At 33.9% G+C, this 15,640-nt stretch overlaps 1 long non-coding RNA gene across 1 annotated transcript in view; it reads left to right on the top strand.

Moving 5' to 3' along the window:
• Positions 1-14,787, top strand: part of LOC104851394 — a 15,196-nt gene extending 409 nt beyond the window's left edge. Inside the window, exons 2-3 of the long non-coding RNA XR_777200.1 lie at positions 422-471; positions 14,747-14,787. This is a non-coding gene — a long non-coding RNA (uncharacterized LOC104851394). The remainder of the gene's footprint in view (positions 1-421; positions 472-14,746) is intronic.
• The last annotated feature ends 853 nt before the right edge of the window (positions 14,788-15,640 follow it).

The following is a 15,640-nucleotide window of genomic DNA, read 5'->3' as shown; positions in this document are numbered from 1 at the left end:
GGGAGGGAGAGGGGGAGGGAGAGACATATTCTTCCAGGCCATGCACCCAGTCAGGTGACTGTTCTGACTAGATTTCACCTTTCAAAAACCCCACTTCTGAAAACATGAGGCATTAGATGGATATTTCAGACTTAAATCGTAACAGTTGTAATTGATATTTTCCAAAATATAAGGAAACAAACCACATGATTTTGACTGCACAATTAAATATCATAAAATACATTCTGTCATGCTGTAATTTTTAGAATTATAAGTGCCCAGGATTTAGCTCAGTGGTGCTGCTGCCTGCCTCTCAAGAGCAAGGACCCGAGTTTGATCCCCATTACCAAAAAGTAAATAAATAAATAAATAAATAAAATTTAAAAAAACCCAAAAAAGCAAAAAACAGATATCCTAATGAGAGAATTTTATGTTTTAACAGTGTTCAAGCCTGGAAGTTCAAGTTCAAGTTGCCAGCATATTTTTGTTTTGGTGAGTGCTTTCTTCCTAGCTTGTGGTTGGGCGCATTATCATTCTGTCCTCATTTGGTAAAGAAAGAAAGAGAAAGCTCCCTGGAATGCTGTCTTGTAAAAGAATTAATCTTGTCATGAATGTCTCAACCTCATGACCTCTTCCAACTCTAATTATCTCTCAAAGACACTGTATCCTAGTAATGTCACATTAGGAGGTATGCTTTCAACTTGAATTGTGGGAGAATTTAATCTTTCAATCATCTCTAAATATCCAGAATCTCTTCATACATTCAAGTACACAGTAAAATTTCAGTGATTACCCAATCATTTTCAGAAAGTTCTCTCTCTTTAAATCTATTTTCAACCCTGCTGATATCATTACTAAATATATGTGAAGCAATGGATTCAAGACCTTCTTTGTTAGTGTTGATCTTTCCTTCTTTACCCTGAACAATTATTCTTCCTCCAAGGAACCTAAACCTGAATGCTGTTTCAATTTGCCCTGATAATTTTAATTTTTATCTGATAGCAACATATGTAGTTCCATAATTACAGAAAATACTCATTTTGTTTCATAAATAAATGTAAGTACAAGTATTTGAAAAGAATTTTTCAAACACATTTCAAATTTAATAATGTCAGAAATTGTGACACAATTACACTTGGAATATCAGACACACGCACAACATCTCAATAATTTAGTGTTAAGAAGAAAAATGTCCTTCCTTTTTCTTCAAATAATATCTTTTTATTTTCATCTTTTTCTAAGCTGTGCTTGCAAAATGACAAGTGAAGTGAAGAATTAAAGCAATTATTCACTTCACTCATATTTAATAGACTCTCATTAAATAAGAACAGATGGTGTATATAGAAATAGTCGCTCGAAGGCTATGTTCCTCATCTGTAACGTGAAAAAAGATTATTTTGCAATGTATTTATTTTAAGAGTCCTCATTTCCTCTGACAGATCAGTTTATTTAAAATGGTAAATTAAACATACAGCTTAAAGTTGCTTTATCTTTTAAAGTAATACAGAATACAAACTCCCAGCAACTTTGCAAAGTCTAGTGCAATTAGTAGAGTAGCCCCCCTCTATCCACAAAAGACAGTCTTCTAATTCCTATGCATATGCTAAATTTAATTTATAAATCATGCCTTTCAGGAGAATATGAACAATATTCAGTAATAAAGCAGGCTAGGTACCAAGTGAACAATTATTCACCAAGTGAAAAAAAGAGTGCATGTATGCATGTGGTTCAGACTTTCATTTTAGTTAGGTGATAGTGCAAGGCTTGAGGCTTCCCTTGGCCTCATTTGATTGGCTTGAATTCACACAGAACCTAGAAAAAGCTTGTCTATTGGGCTGTCCAGATGTGACACCACAGGGAAATGAAGAGGACTTCGCTGTAAGTGGTATCAACAGTTAGACTTCAAAAGTGATTCCAACTCTCTAGTACAGTAAATATGTAATGGCATTAATTCTTTTATAGAATATCTTAGAGATATATTATGAATTTTTATAACCTTCACACTTTTTAATATAATCATAATTTTTACATACAATTATATCATGAATGATTTCAGTGAAATAATTATAAATATTGACACAGGTTTTATACTTGGTATTATTGTAGCATTGTAGAATTAAATAACCATGAAAATAGATTCTATTGTTTCAAATTTGCAATAAACATGTGATATTTCATATTTATGAATTATTAGTGCATTTTTGGTGTACTGGAAATCAAACTCAGGAGCTTGTGCTTGTGAGACAGGCACAGTGCCACTGAGCTAAATCCCTGGCCCCTAAATTATTAGCTGTTCATACTTAATGAATTGAACACTAACCAGACACTTAATAATTATGTTACATAAGGGTAGTTTTAAAGAAGATCAGATTATAATTATAGATCAAAGATGATTGCCCACGGGTCCGGGTAGCTGGCCTTTGTTGCGGGCACCACCATCGCCACTGGCCCAGCGCCAGTGAACAAGGTGAGACATGGAGAAAGCCACTTGGTGGAGACATTGCAGCTCCCCCTGCCCACCTGGTCGCAGGCACTGCCATATCCACCCCAGACCCAGGAGGGGGCGCTGCTGAGCCAAGCCCCTCCCCCCATCCCCTGAATGTGCCAGTCCGTGGACCTACTCCGCAGAGACATAGCTGGTTATAAAGGACGATTTTCTGAGCTCCCAAATTCGAACATCTGTAACATCTGTCGCAGGGGAAACCTGTGACAAAACTGGAGTTCAACCCTGCAGGAGGTTGGGGAGTTCAAATTGGTCCTTGTGACCTGAGGTCAGTTTGCATCAGGGGGTTCTGCGTTCAACTAGATGAGATAGGGGGATTTGGTTCTGCACATGGCTTCACATGATGTGTATAACGACAGCAGAAATATAGACTGAAAGAAGCCCTTCAAAGTCATTTTTTTTCCTCTTCTTTCTTTTCATCATTCCACTCTATAAATTCTTTTTTCTGTCCTGTTTTACCAACTCAGGTTTCACCTGTTTTCACCAACTCCTTTTCTGTTCCTGCTCCTGCCCTAACTCAGATTTCTTCTTTTATAATTTTTTCTTTTTTATTAATGTTCTTTTTTTTCCATCATTGAGCCTCACTCAAAGGTCGGTAGTTTCAAGGAAAAGTGAGCCCCTATAGCTGGTGAGGGGATATGTTCTTGTACTTATACTTGCACTCTGTCTATCCCTTTGGAGTTTTACAGTTTCCTAAAGATTGTGTGGTCACTCTGTGTCCTCTGGCTTCACTTGAAACCTTCTTCAGTTCTTTTATTTGTTTACTCTTCCCTTCCTTATTAGGCCTAGGCCCCATCCCAAATAGTAAATATACCATGTTAAGGAGTTTGTCCACTGCAAACATATTTTGGGCTGCTTCTTGATTTTAATTTAATCCGCATGTTTGGGGGTGATGCATTGATGACTATCACAAGAGGTCAATTTGCAAGAGGTGATAGATTCTGTTGTGTTGCCGATTGTATCGATTGGGACAAGGGTTAGGGATTGATTGGATAAGTTGTTTTCTCTGATACTGTGGAAGTGAGAATGTTTATGAGTAATTAGAGAGTGGGGGATGAAACACAATATCAGGACGATTTAATAACCCAGAGATTGAATCAAGGACAACTCAACAGCAAAAATAAAAATGAGAAAACACTTAACCAAGATACAAAGACAGACTTCCAGATCACCAATGGCAAACTGTAGGGCAAAGGAGGATGAAAAGTCTAATAGTGAACCTCTAGGACACTCAGAACTCACAGCACAGGAAGTAACAAAACAGATCAATCAAGCTCTAGAAAAATTCAAAACAGAAATAATTTCCCAGATAACCATAGAGATGGTGAACAAAATGAAAGTCATGATTCAAGACTCTAGAACAGAAACTAACAACAACAACAACAAAAAAAAAATAAATGACCTTAGGACCATAATAGAACCATGAAGGCCCAGCATAAGACAGAAATGGAAACAATGAATGCCCAGCATAGGAAAGAAATGGAATCCATAAAACTGATTCATACAGATATCCAGGAGATTAAAAACTCTATTGAAAGTGTATGCAACAGAATAAAAGATTGCAAAGATAGAACCTCAGATGTAGAAGATAGAATAGCAGACAGTGACCATGAAAAGAGAGGTCTCTTAAAAACAGTAAGGGATCATGAGAATTCAATACAACAACTCTTGATGATGCAAAGAAGAATAACATAAGACTGATAGGAATCCATGAAGTACCAGGAGAAAATGCAAATGACTTTAAAAAGCTGTTCACAGAAAACTTCCCAAACAGAGGGGAAGAATTTGATATAAAGATAATTGAGGTATATAGGACTCCAACTAGCCACATTTAAAAAAAAAAAAAATGTATACCTAGACTTATAATAATCAAGATCCCAGAAACTCAACAGAAGAAGAAAACACTACAAACATTAAAGAAACAAATCACACAAAAAGTAAAGCCCAGCAGAATCACAGCAGACTTTTCAACACAAACCCTCAGGTCAAGGTGAGCCTGGAATGAGGTACTTCAAGTCCTAAAAGAAAACAACCTCCAACCAGACTGAAGTATCCTGCAAAACTCTCTCTCAAAGTGGATGGGGAAATAAGATACTTCCATGACAAAGAACACCTGAGAAACTTCATGAATAAAAAACCAGCACTACAGCAAATTCTAAACAATATCCTAGAAAAAGACAATGAAGATCATAATACCATGAGACCCAGCAGAGCAAACCAAATAGTCAAGGCAAGAAACTAAAAGGAGAGGGGGAAAAATTATAAAGAGTCAACAAAAAGACAACAACATGACAATAAGAAGTCAGTACATATCAGTTATAACCATCAATGTCAATGGCCTCAACTCACCAATCAAGAGAAATAGACTGGCACACTGGATTAAGAAGCAAAATCCAGCAATATGTTGTATACAAGAAACACACCTAACACAAAAAAGAAGCCCATAGACTGAAAGTAAAAGGGTGGAAAATAATTCTTCATGTGAAAGGAGCCAAGAAAAAAGCAGAGATAGCAATCTTATTTGCAGACAAAGTACATTTCAAACCAAAACTGATCAAGAGAGACAAAGAAGGCCACTACATTCTTGTAAAGGGAACAATTCAAGAGGTAGAGATGACACATATAAACATATATGCACCAAATATAAATACCCCAACTATGCAAAACAAATACTAAGTAACATGAAAAACCAAATAAGCACTAATACAATTGTAGCAGGGGATCTAAATACCCCACTATCACAAATAGACAGATCACCTAGGCAAAAAATCAAAGAAATACTAGAACTAAATCAAGCTTTTGAACACATGGACTTATTAGACAACTATAGAGTGTTCTACCCCACAAAATCAGAATATACATTCCTTTCAGCTGCAAACGGGTCATTCTCCAAGATAGATCACATATTAGCTCACAGAACAGGTTTAAATAAATGCAAAAGAATTGAAGTTATTCCCTGTATATTATCAGATCACAGTGCAATAAAGCTGGAGATCAACAGCATAAGAAACTGTAGGAACTTCACAAAAACATAGAAATTGAATAACACTCTCCTGAACAATCAATGGATCACAGAGGAAATTAAATAAGAAATCAGACAGTTTTTACAAATAAATGAAAATGCCAGTGCAACAGACAGCAATCTATGGGACACAATGAAAGCAGTTCTATGTGGAAAATTCATAGCACTGAAAGCCCACACCAGGAAAATAGAACAAGTTCAAATAAACAATCTAACAATGAATCTTAGACTCCTAGAAAAACAAGAGCAAGAAAACACCAAAGCTTGAATAAGAGAAGAAATTATAAAGATTAGAGCAGAAATCAATGCAATAGAAATGAAGAAAACAAAACAAAAAATAAATGAATCAAAGAGTTGGTTTTTTGAAAGAATAAATGAAATTGGTAAACCCTTAGCAAACCTTATCAAAAAAAAGGAAAGAAAAGGCTCAGATCCATGCAATCAGAAAGGAAAAAGGTGAAGTCACAACAGATCCCACAGAAATCCAGAGGATCATTAATACCTACTTTGAGAAGTTGTACTCTAATAAAATGGAAATGGAGATCTGTAGGTACTTATGAATTAACAAAGTTGAATGAAGAAGAGAACATTTTAAATACCCCAATTACAATCAGTGAAATTGAAAATGTAATTAAAAACTTACCAAGAAAGAAAAGCCCAGATCCTGATGGATTCACTGCTGAAATTTACAAGACATTTAGAGAAGAACTATTGCCCTTACTGTTTAAACTTTTCAATGAAATTGAAAGGGAGGCAATTCTTCCAAATTCATTCCTGGAGGCAAGTATCACTTTGATTCCCAAACCAGGGAAAGATGCAACTAAAAAAGAGAACTACAGGCCAATCTCCTTAATGAACATAGATGTAAAAATCCTTAACAAGATATTAGCAAACAGAATACAGAGGATCATCAAGAAGATCATACATCCTGACCACATTGGATTTATTCGAGGGATGCAAGGATGGTTCAACATACGTAAATCAATAAATGTAATACACTATATTAACAAAGTCAAAAACAAAAAACACATGTTCCTCTCGATAGATGCAGAAAAAGCATTTGACAAAATTCAACACCCATTCATGATAAAAATCCTGCAAAAAATTGGAATAGATGATCTATATCTCAATTTAATAAAGGCTATCTATGAAAAACCAACAGCCAACATCATATTAAATAGCCAAAAACTGAAAACTTTCACGTTAAAATGAGGAACAAGACAAGGATGCCCACTATCACCACTCCTCTTTGATATAGTTCTGGAAACATTAGCCACATCAGCCAGACAAGAGAAAGAAATTAAAGCAATAAAGGTAGGAAAGGAAGTAGTTAAACTCATTATTTTCTGACGGTATGATACTCTACATAGAAGACACAAAAAACTCCACCAAAAGATTTCTAGACTTAATTGACACTTTTAGCAGAGTAGCAGGATACAAGGTCAACACACAAAAATCAATAGCCTTCTTGTACAGAAACAACAGACTCACTGAGAGAGAAACTAGGGAAACAATTCCTTTCATAATAGCATCCAAAAAAATGAAGTATCTAGGAATCAACCTAACAAAAGAAGCAAAAGACCTCTACACTGAAAACTAGAGCACTCTGAAAAAAGAAATAGATGAGGATATAAGAAAATGGAAAGATATCCCCTGCTCCTGGGTAGGAAAAATCAACATAGTGAAAATGGCCATACTACCGAAACTGCTACACAGATTCAATGCAATGCCAATTGAAATTTCAACACTGTACTTCACAGAACTAGAAAGAAGAATCCAAAAATTCATTTGGAACCATAAGAGACCTTGAATAGCAAAAGCCATCCTAGGCAACAGACACATGGCAGCAGGTATAACAATTCCCAATATGAAACGATACTACAAAGCCACTGTGTTAAAAACAGCATGGTACTGGTAAAGAAACAGACCTGAAGATCAGTGGAACAGATTGGAAGACACAAAAACAACTCCAGATGCACTCAGCTGCCTCATCTTTGACAAAGGAGCTGACCATCCCCACTGGAGGAAAGATAACCTCTTTAATAAATGATGTTTTAAAAACTGATATCAACCTGCAAAACATTAAAACTAGACCCTTATCTGTCACCATGCACTAAATTAAAATCAAGTAGATTAAAGATATAAATATTAAAACAGAAACACTAAATTTGCTGGAAGACAAATTAGGCAGAACTCTTGAAGACATTGGCATAGGAAAAGACTTTAAGAACAAATCCTCAGTAGCACAGGAATTAGCAGAAAGAGTCAACAAGTGGGATCTCATCTTATTAAAAAGCTTCTGCACTGCAAAAGAAACAATCAACTGAACAAAGAGACAACCTACAATATGGGAAAAACTTTTTACCAAGTGCTCCTCAGACAAAGGACTATTATCTAGAATATATAAAGAACTCAAAACAACCAGCCCCCCCCAATGTAAAGGCCCAATTCAAAAATGGGTATCTGAAATGAACAGACATTTCTCAGACAAAGAAGTAAAAGCAGCAAGTAAATATATGAAAAAAAAAATGTTCCACATCACTGGTCATTTGAGAGATGCAGGTGAAAACAACACTGAGATTTCACCTCACCCCACAAAGAATGGCTGCTATGAAGAAATCACACAATTAAAAATGTTGGCTTGGTTGTGGGGAGAAAGGAACCCTTCTCCATTGTTAGTGGGAGTGCAGACTGGTGCATCCACTATGGAAGTCAATATGGAGATACCTCAAAGAACTAGGATTAGAGGTTCCATTTTACCCAGGCATCCCTCTGTTGGGCATCTTTCCAAAAGAATTAAAAGAATCATACCACAGTGATATATGTGCACCCATGTTTATAGTGGCACAGTCTGTAATAGCTAAAACTTGGAAACAGCCCACCTGCCCATCAGTTGGAAACTGGATAAAGAAAATGCGTTTTTTCTATAAAATGGAATACTACTCAGCCATAAAGAACGAGAAAGTAGATTCATTCATAGGTAAATGGGTACATTTTGAGGATATACTCCTAAGTGAAATAAATAAGTCACACATGTGAAAATATCGAATAGTTTCTCTGTTGTGAACAACTAAAATAGTACTCAAGATCCTAATGGGTTGATTAGCAATGTGAATCAGGAAGGGAAGCACTAAAGATGTAGGGACAGTGAGAAGGGTAGGGAAAGGGGAATAAGGGAAAGGGAAAAAATATGAGAAAATATAAAAATGGAATTAAAGTATTTGTAGGCGGGGAGGGGAAGAGGGGGTGAAGGGAGGGTGGGGACAAGGGGAAAAATGAGAACCAAGACCTGACATGTAAAGGTACAAGCTCCCAATAATGAATGTAACTGTACTTTCTACCTAGAATGTACCAATAAATTCAATGTAAAAAAATGACTAGAAATCATTTTACAAAATATGGTGTCTGTTAAATGATATCCTTCATACAAGAGATTGCATTTATGTATTAATCCTGAAGAAAATGTACTTGCATTATATTGATTATTCTAGTTGGTTTGATCATAGATTGTTTTAATCTTCCAAGTATTTTAATTATATTTAATTTAATAAACATAAACTTTATAGAGTATTTAAAATAGAAAATAAAACAATTGGCATATTTTGTAAAAATATATCACAATAACTGTTGAATTGCATTTTAAGTACTCATTGAATAATGAATAGTTTAAATCAAGTCTTAATGTCTACATTTACAGAAAAAGACTGAAAAATAACAGAAAACATATTAATGATTCTTTTTTCATTTGTCTTCTACCCTTTAATAGTGTTAGACTAGAAATAAACAGAATATGAATATGCAAAAATTCTATGCTGCCAAATAAAATTTCATACTGAACAGAGAAATAACTGAGGATGTGAAGTGACACTTAAGACATTTTTTTCAAAATTATTCTTTTGTTTATATGTTAGAAAATCACTCTACTACATTAAAAGAATAGGGCTCTTGAAAAATAAGAAATGTAGTTTTAATTATACATTTCATAAATCCTCAATTTCTAATTAGTGTTATGATTCCTACTTATTTATTTATATATTTATTTATTTCTGTAGGTTTATGTTCACCATAAGTTATTATTCTCAATAGTGGGCTTTTTCTTTTTTTTTTTTTCGTTCTTTCTCTTTCTTTCTTTCCTTATGCATGATATTACTTTGAAAAACTCCTAATTTATTTTATTCACTGTTGTAAACACATACTATACAAGCTATAAAGTTAATATTGATCAGCAACCTAAATTAATGGCAAAGTAAATATTGCACAGTTATTTGAAACACATTATTATATGTAATGTGTAATCCTGGATACATGGGTTTGATATTCTTTTACTCAATTTTCTTTTCAAAGATCCAAGGTTTATATATGTTATACCTTAAGAATATATATTTACAACCCAATAAAAGCTTCCTGAGAAAAATTTAGGATACTTATTAGGAATTTAAGTTTAAAATACAGCATGTTATTTATTCATTTATGGGAATTTACAATATGACAAGCTTTCTTTGGATTCCTTCCGATTACAGCAGTGAAGAAATACATGATGACCATGGATATTATACATTAAGATAGCATTTTAATATGCTATGGGTAGTTAAGTAAGTAAAGTAGAATCACATGTTAGATGTTAAGAAAGTATTTTCCACGTTCAGGAAGAACTCATGGAAGTAAAATTCAATCTACTAATGAAAATCTGTGTCAAGTGACTATATTTTCTTTAAAATGTTTGATATGACTTAGAGTTCTCAAACCAATAAGCAACCAAATTATATTAATCAGTTTTCCAATTGTTGAGCCACAATACACAAACAATTTAGATGAGGAGAAATTTAATTCAGTGCATGAGAAGATACCACCAACACAGATGCATCATAACAGGAGGGTATGGTGCATCAAAGATCTTTGTTCATTGTAGTCAGAAAGAGGAGTAGGTGAACAGTGCCAGAGAGGAAAAGCCCAGGGACCAGATATAGTACCTAAGGTCATTCCTTCATGAGTTACCAAAGGCAGCCAAAAGCCTCGACTAGTATCTTTGGTGGTTCCCAAGATGATCCAGTTGAGAAGTAAGCTTAATCATCATATCCCATCTGCTGTCAACTTGACTCCCAAAGGCAACTCCTTAAATGATATTTAATCTCCAAATAAACACAATAACACATTAATACTTTGCCCTAGTATATGGTATATAATAAAAAATGCAATAATTAGTTTCCCAAGTCTCAAAATTTCAATCATTTCTCAAAAAATCTAAAGAATAGCCTGTTTTGAGACTGAAGGCAGAACGTTTGTCTCTGAAACGCTCAGAAGTTTACCTCCCATGACTACCTTTGAAATCCAAGTGGAACTCTCACTGACCCCACAGCTCTTGCATTCTCCAAGCCAGTAGAGCCAGCATCAGGGGGACAACATTAAAGTCAGCTGTCATGGAAGCAGGAGCAAGTCCCCATTGAAGCGTGGATATAGGCACCTCTGAGTACCTCAAAGGCTGAGCCCAGTGAAATGAATCCTGGGGAGTCAGTTCCCTATGAGGTCCTTCCCAGGGAGAGTTCCCAAGGAAAGATGTCTTAAATGAAAGTTTACATTTTTGTACACTTGAGTGTTTGATGGGTTGGGTCTTCCTGATTCTCCACATAAATACAAGGAATCTTTACTTTTGTCTTTTTACAAAGTACTTGATTTCTTTTCAGTGGTGCTAAGCTCTTCAGCTACCAAATTTCCTTTGGCTCCAACTGTGTACACATTTGTGCTTTGCTAAGCATCTGTTTTATAAAATTTTTCATCCCTCCACCCCAGTTATCACCAAAACTCTGGATCAAAATATCCCTCAGTAGTATCCATGCCACAGACAGAATTTGGGGCTTCCTTGATGTTTTCTCTGCCAGGTCAATTAGTTGACTGTCTTTAATATCAGTCTCCAATGAAGTCAGGATGTGGGAATAATACAGAAAACTATTTTTTTTAACAGAGTGCAAGATATATGGGCTCTAGTCCAATTTTTTAAGAAGAACTTTTGAGCTTGGTCTTTACTACCCCAATTTTTATTAGCATTCTTAACAAGTAAACAGTGAAACTATAACAGGAGCAATATATTATTACTAGTATAAATGTTAATAAATTCCTTTGAGAAATAAAAGACTATATAGCCTTGATTACAAAGTTCTGCTAACAATAGGGAATTTATATGACAGAAAAGAACATGATTTTACTTAATATTTTATTATTCTCTCATGAGCAAGGGTTTAAGTACACAAGAAGTTTGATTTTATAATTCTAACTTTAAAAAGTAAATTATACTATAGCACATGGCATAAAAGTGAATATGTATTCATAGACCATTAGGCATTTATGGACAAATTTTGGTCAACATCACCAAAAGCATAACTAATCCAAAAGATAGCAAAATAAAGTACAAATTCAAGAAGAACTGGTGTTGCACAATGTATTGCTTTCTTTCTCCAAAAAAAGAAAAAAAATTTCTCCAGCAAAGATGCAATAGCGTTTTTCTCTCCCACGACACAGGAATCTTTTCACAACCTTAATAAAGATAAAAAATTAAAACCGAGGACCAGCAGTGTTTATATTAATGTGCCATCTTGAATTTGACCTTCTCTTTAACCTAGAGATTTTTAAAGATCTGTATTATAGCAGAGAGAAAATGTTATATAAAAATTATATTTCTTATAATTTTTAATATTTTGATTTCATGCTGTCTTTTAGGATAATTAATATTTAAAATATATTTAAAGATTGAAGTATTTTTTATGAGTGCAAGCAAAACCAAAAACCTCTTTTTATAGCAACTAGGAAGTAAATATAAGGATCCTAAATCACTGTGAATGGAAATGGTGCATCAGGGAATTGCAACAAGTTGTAGAAACAAATAAAAATTGGATTTAAGTGTTAAAAAGTCCTAAAGCCAAAAGGATGCCAAAGCATACAACCCTGAACTGCATTTCCTCTTGCCAAGCTTAGAATTAATTAGCTTTAAATAGAACATGAAACAGAGCCAGAAAATCTTCAGTATATGTGTTCTTAGGAATTTTTTTAGGGGGAAAGAAAGAAAGTGAATTCTGAAACAAAAGTCTAATTTTTGCTCTGAAATTAACAATAATTCATGCTGCTACTGTTAACATTTCTAAGTCTCAATATTGCAAGAAGTATACATTGGAAAATATTGAAAATAAATCAAATATATCCTAAGGATATTTTTGAATTTACTTTAATAATATATTATTAACAAGCCTGTCAACCTGCATTTATTGAAAGAAACTGAAATACAAACTAAAAACTTTCTTCTAAACACTGAACTAGACTGCATTACTGATTGTATGGTATATTTAATATACACGTGTTATAAAATATCTGTTACTTTATAGTTCTTTATACAAGAGATATGAATGTTTTTAAGTCTTCTCAACTCTGGGCCAACTTGCTTTTCCAGTAGACATTTGTTAACATTGAAGGCATCTTTTTTTTTTCAGCTTTAATTGAGTTTATTGGTACATTCTAGGTATGCACTACAGTTACATTCATTGTTGGGATCATGTACCTCTACATGTCAAGTCTTGGTTCTCATTTCTTCCCCTTGTCCCTGCCCTCCCTTCACCCCCGCTCCCTCGCCATCTACAAACACTTTATTTCCATCTTTTGCTGTTACAATAGATGAGGAATGAGATGCTACTGGTGTATGGAAGGTGGATAAAAAGGATGCAACAAATTGTCCTACATTACACAGGACAGTCATTCCTAACAAATGTCATCTATCCCATAATGCCAATTATGAAAAGTTCAAAATAACTTTGTATATTATGTATTATATAGAGAATATTTAACGCAAATAAATGTATAGACACCTGTGATAAAAATACGAAGGCTTCAGTTAAAATAAACTCCTACAAAAGACACATTTTCAATAATCCTCAAAATGTGCCCTTTCTTGAAGCACAGTTGTCCTAGCTTTCTTGTCAGTCCTGAAGCAGTTTTCAAAGTCTTCTCTCATTCATGTTTAAAAATTCAAAACTTCTGAAGAAACACATGAAAAAGAATTTACAAAACTGCTTCAGAGAGTAGAAAGAAAAATGGGGTAAGTATGACTGAAGTAAAGGCAAATATTTTGAAGGGTACCAACGTCAATATGTTTTTACCAGAATAAACTTTTAAAAAGTTAACCATTCATCGTATATTATGGTCACCATTTGTACACTATATATAATATAACTCATGATTAAATATATATATAAACTAAATTTTCATTTTATGGAAGTATTTTTTGGTGTTGGCATTTGTATATTATAAATTGAGAATATAGTAAAAGGATTGTAGAACTTCAAGTTTTAGTTTTCGTTTTTCCCCACTATAATATTTAAATAGAAATTAAAGTGACTTTTTCACTGGTAGTCAAGCAACTGAGCTATGAACTATAGTTCATAGAACGTTTAAGCATTATGGACCTAATGAAGAATAGTAAGCAAATATTTAAAATATATTAAGAATTTCATTAAGAAAAGGAAAATACACAGGATAAAAATATTGAAAATTAGAAAATATGACACAGTTGTAAAATATTTTCTCTCATAGACAGATGAGAGAGACAGAGACAGAGACAGGTTCTTGCTATGTAGCCTAAGCTGGCCTTGAAATTCTCCATGAGGTTCAAAGTGCTGGAATTACAGGTGTATACTGCTGCACTTGGGTGTTGATAATACTTTATTCCACTATCTTCTCCACGATCTTTTAGCTAGAATTTTTCTTTCTTTTAGTTTTTAATACATAACATCTTGCATAAAGAAGGATGAACTTGATTCATTTGTGAGAAAACGGAGGCACCTTGAGCCCATAATGTTAACTGGAATAAGTGAGACACTCAAACTTCAATACCTCATGCAGGAGAAAGCAAGAGTAAAAATAAATAGCAAAATAAAAGACAGAGGAGTAGTATAATAACAGTAGGGAGTAGGGAGATTTTTCTCAAAAGTGAGTTAGATCAAAAGATGAAGCGAAGGAGAACCAAGGAAAAGGAGATGAAAACGTGAATTAAGATATGCAAGTTCCATGAACCAATTTCACCCAAGGAATTTAAACATTGTGTACTGCAAACATGTACTGATACAAATTTTAGAAATTAAATATGAATAGACATATTCATTGATATTACCATGGATATATGCACATGAAGTCCATTTCCATTAATTGTGTTTTAATTAGGTGAGAATTTGACAGTTAAAATTCATTTGTTTTTCCTAAAATAGATATTCCCTGGTTATTTAGAGACATCTGCACAGCAATCAGAATTTGACTTCTCCAATGTATGTGATTCCAGTTGAAGATGAATGAGATAAGTTTGGATTCTTGTTTAAACTCATATTGAAAAAATATTCATTCATTTTTGGTGTGTGGTAGTAGGGATTGAACTCAGGACCTTGAGCTTGCAAGGCAGGCGTGGTACCACTGAGTTAAATCCCTGGCCTTATTCATTCTTATTTAATACCAAAGTTTTTTGTATATTTTAAAATTTGGATGTGTTTTAGTATTGATTTATCTGTTGCAAGTAACCTAAACTATATGGTTATTTATAATGTCCCTGAAGGCAAGATATCTGTGATGTATTTTTGAAAAATGTACATGTTAAATAATTTATAATGAGTTCCATAATAATCAAAAATACATTTTCAATAAGATAGCTTTATATAGTAACACACATAAGACAAAATTATATTTGTTCAGAATTGTGACTAGAAGCTCACAGGAATCTTACTGTACTTCTTTTAGGAGCAGTGGTAGAGAATTCATTAATTCGGTTTTATGCAGCTTTGCAGGATACAAATGCTATAAATTAGAGTAATAACCCATCTATCTATCATCTATCTATCTATCTATCTATCACCTATCTATTATCTATCTGAAAAATGTAAATATGATCATGTCTTAGACCTGTTCAATTGTGCAGAGTACTGAGAGTATCAGCATTTTGGACACTTATCTTTTATGCTCAAGTAGTGAGCAAAGACACAATGAGTAGTAAAATTAGTCTCAACATATTTACGTAACAATATTTCTGGAAATGGAAGTTTACTTTGTTTTAAGTGTGAAAATCCCTGCTATTGAAGGCAATAGTTCTGACCTAAAATACTATGATTTTAATA

The sequence above is a fragment of the Fukomys damarensis genome, unplaced genomic scaffold (assembly GCF_012274545.1).
Source record: "Fukomys damarensis isolate Sample0158 unplaced genomic scaffold, DMR_v1.0_HiC HiC_scaffold_24, whole genome shotgun sequence".
Classification (NCBI taxonomy): domain Eukaryota; kingdom Metazoa; phylum Chordata; class Mammalia; order Rodentia; family Bathyergidae; genus Fukomys; species Fukomys damarensis.
Note: the sequence above shows the minus strand (reverse complement) of the source record. Positions and strands in the feature narration are given on the sequence as shown.